Below are 3,688 nucleotides of genomic sequence, written 5' to 3' on the forward strand. Positions count from 1 at the left end.
GCTCGAGTAAATTAGGAGATGGCTCGGTGCGTTCGATAAAGGGTCAAAAACAAAAATTAAAAGACTAAAAATAGATCCATGGGTCCACGGGGGTGGCTAATGACTTGGAAGGGTAGAACAAATCTTAAAAATGCTATGTTTAAAATTTGGGATCAAAATAACGAGTTTTGGATTTATTCGGAATTTAATTGCCGCACGAAACGTCAATTAACGAGTTAATTGAAAAGCCTTGTTTTAAGCTTTATAAAATTATGAAAAATTAGGGTTAAGCTTAAATAATTATTAGAAGCCTAAGTTTTTAATTTGGGAATTTTATATTAAAGTTTGGGATTTTTTTCGGGATTAAAACATTGTTAAACAATTAAGTAAAGATAAATGAAAAAGTCTAATATTTAAGCTAAATAAAATTATCGAAAAATTCATGTAAGCTTAAATAATTATTTGGGACATGTTAGAGTCATGAAATCAAGAAAAAAGTAGAAATTGTAAAATGTCGAGTTCAGGGGTAAAACGGTCTTTTTACACCTAAAAAATTAGTAAAGGTCATGGCAGTGCCCTAAATGCTGTTTTTATGAAATTACGATTATTTTTAAATGTTTATGAATTGTTCATGAGTAAATTATGATTTTTAAATGTCTAAATGATTTTTATGATTTAAGAAGACATTTAAAATACGTGTTGCATGCTTGGTTTCAAAATGAAAAATGTAAATATTACTCATGATTTTTCTAAGTGATGTGAATGTAAAATGTTGAAGGATGTGAAGTGATTGTGACTAATTCGTTAATGTTGGCGACGTCGTGAGGGTTATGGTCCTAGTGGGAGCCCGACGATCGTGTTTCCATCATTGCGAATATGTGGTAACGGTAAGAATGAGAATGTCGTGAGGGGAAAAGGCCCCAGAGGGAACCCATTTATGGGAAAAGGCCCCCGAGGGAACCCCGGCGAGCGTATTTCTATTCGATCATGATAGGCCAGGGCCCAGTTGACCGGTGAGAGTGTTGCTGGTGTCCCCCGCCGCCCAGTACTGAGGTTTCACGTAGATGGATCCATCGTCATGTCATGTCATGTCAGGAAAGTCACAATTAACGATCTGAAATCAACAAAGGAAAAAAAAGGAAATGTTCATGATTATGTTTAATGTTTTATGTCATGTCATGTTGAGGAAAAGGAAATTCTTGTTTGCATGTCATGAAAATGTTTATGTTTAAAGTTTTATGCATCATGAAAATGTTTACGAAAATGTTTATGTTTATGCATCTTCATGAAAACGATATTTTAAGTACATGTATTTTTCACCGTTATATGTTGACTGTATTACGTATTACTCGTTACAAAGATTATGGTGTGTTGAGTCTTTAGACTCACTAGGTGTGATGGATGCAGGTGGTATTGAGGGAGGACTTGATGAGTGATTTGACTGGACTGAAGGCGCACACAACCCGAGGACCAGCGCTACATTTTCCGCAATATGCTTTATGATTAAAGATTTTAAGATTATTTATTTATGCATTTGAGAGATTTTTGAGAGGTTTAGTATGTGTTATTCTTTTCAAATTATTGCTTTTTAGGTTTGGTAAAATATGCGACGATTTCATTTTATCACTATTGCACTTGGTTTTTAAAATGCTAGTTGGTTAATGTTTAATTTTAAAGGGTAAAATATTTTATAAAAATATTTTCATGTGAGAAAGGTACATGGCCGAAAATTGAGTGTTAAAAAAAAAAATTTCTAGTACTTTTAAAGCAATAAAAAGGAAGGGACGTTTCACGCAAGCTAATAAACAAATAAAAATTTCTGAAGACCGGTGCTGGAAAAAAACGTGCTCGGTGCTCGGCGTCAATTAAAATAAGTAGTGAGTTAGGGATTCTTGGATTGAATCCGTGGCAGTTTGTCACGGATTATTAACATTTTTTTTTTAAAATGTTGAATCCCTGGAAAATTTTCGGATTGTTATATTTTTAAAAACTTTTCATATTTGTTATAGTTTAATAAATACATATTTAATTAATATTATTTTAAAAAAAAACCCGTGGGGGTGAGAGCAACCATTTGGGCTAAGCCCGGTCTCCATTCTTATATCTATTTGAATACACTTGAAGATGATATTTTTTAAAAAAAAATTGAAGAAAATCAATTTTCCAAATATCCCATGAAAAATATCCAAAAAACTCGAGTGGATACACGCCCCGAATAAGGTTTCCAATGAATCTAGCATCCTTCACTTCCAAATACAAAGGAAACAAGAAAGAAAGATGAAAACTTCGAGAACGCATGATTTGCAAACATAATATATATTTTTTTTGTTACTCTTGCACCCATTATGATACCCCATAGATGGGTCTAGCCCAGATGGAAGACTTGGATGGGCCCACTACTCTTGGCTCATCCCTAGCCCAAGTGGAAAACAAGCCCACCAAGGGCCCAGGTATTCTCCTATAAATACCAGGTTTGATTGTTCAGTTAAGCTATTCATTATATTGTTTCAGCAGCGCCCTTAGCTGCTCCCCCCATATATCCTCAGTCTCTGACTTGAGCGTCGGAGGGGCTACGCCAGGATACTCTCCTGGCCCCCTCATAAAGGTCTTATTTGTGATTTCAGGCCCAGGGTAATTTTGAAGCCCGTGTCTGGATTAGTGACGCTTGCGTGGATCGGACCCTAAATTTCCCGTGAGTATCACTTGGCGCCGTCTGTGGGAATATCTGAGTTGAGACGTAGAGATGGTAGGGAAGCGAGGGAGTGGAAGAGCCACCTCAGCATCATCGCGTCCTCGGAGGGGACCCGAACCATCTCGCGCTGAGGTGGGACAGGAACAAACCGCATCTTGAGACGAGACATGAACAACCTCGTCAAGAGGCCAGAACTGAGCAGCCCATCCACGAGACGAGGGTCGAGCAAACCCGTCCCAATGAGAATGTGGGAAACTTGACCCTGGAACAGCTGGGCCAATTTATCACCCGAACAGTGGATGAGGCCATGAAGAGAAATCAAGAGTCTATGTTTGTAGAGGAACATGCCGCCCATCAGGAGCGGGAGGAAAATATTGAGGTCCATCATAGCAGGGTTGAAGAGACGCAACCCCTCCAGAGTGGGGAGATTAGTGAGATGGGAGAGATGTGGAAAGAGATAAGGAGGTTGAGGGAGCAGGTGGGAAGCAGGGCGCCGATACCTAAGAGAGGAAGCCCTTTTTCACTAGCCATCTTGGAGGAAGGGCTTCCTCCGAATTTCTGACAATCAAACGTTGGAGAGTATGACGGACATACAGACCCTGAGGAACACTTGGGGAGATTTGAGAATGCGGCTCTGTTACACCAATATTTGGACGGAGTCAGGTGCAGGGTGTTTCTGGGCACGTTGGTGAGGTCAGCCCAGCAATGGTTTAATACCCTGCAGCCCAACTCCATACAATCGTTCGAGGATTTCTCTGCAGCCTTCTTGCACCGATTTGCCAGCAGCAAGAGGCATCAAAAGAACTATTTGAGTCTGTTTGTGATGAAACAGCAAGAGGCTGAAACGTTGCGGGAGTTTGTCCAGCGCTTTAACACTGCAGCGCTAGAAATACCAGCGGCTACCCCTGACATCATGATAAGTGCCTTTACACAAGGACTAAGGGGAGGAGAGTTTTTTACGTCGTTGGTCAAGAAGCCTCCGCCGAGCTATGATGATTTGTTGGCTCGAGCTGAGAA

The sequence above is a fragment of the Primulina tabacum genome, chromosome 3 (assembly GCF_025594145.1).
Source record: "Primulina tabacum isolate GXHZ01 chromosome 3, ASM2559414v2, whole genome shotgun sequence".
Taxonomy (NCBI): domain Eukaryota; kingdom Viridiplantae; phylum Streptophyta; class Magnoliopsida; order Lamiales; family Gesneriaceae; genus Primulina; species Primulina tabacum.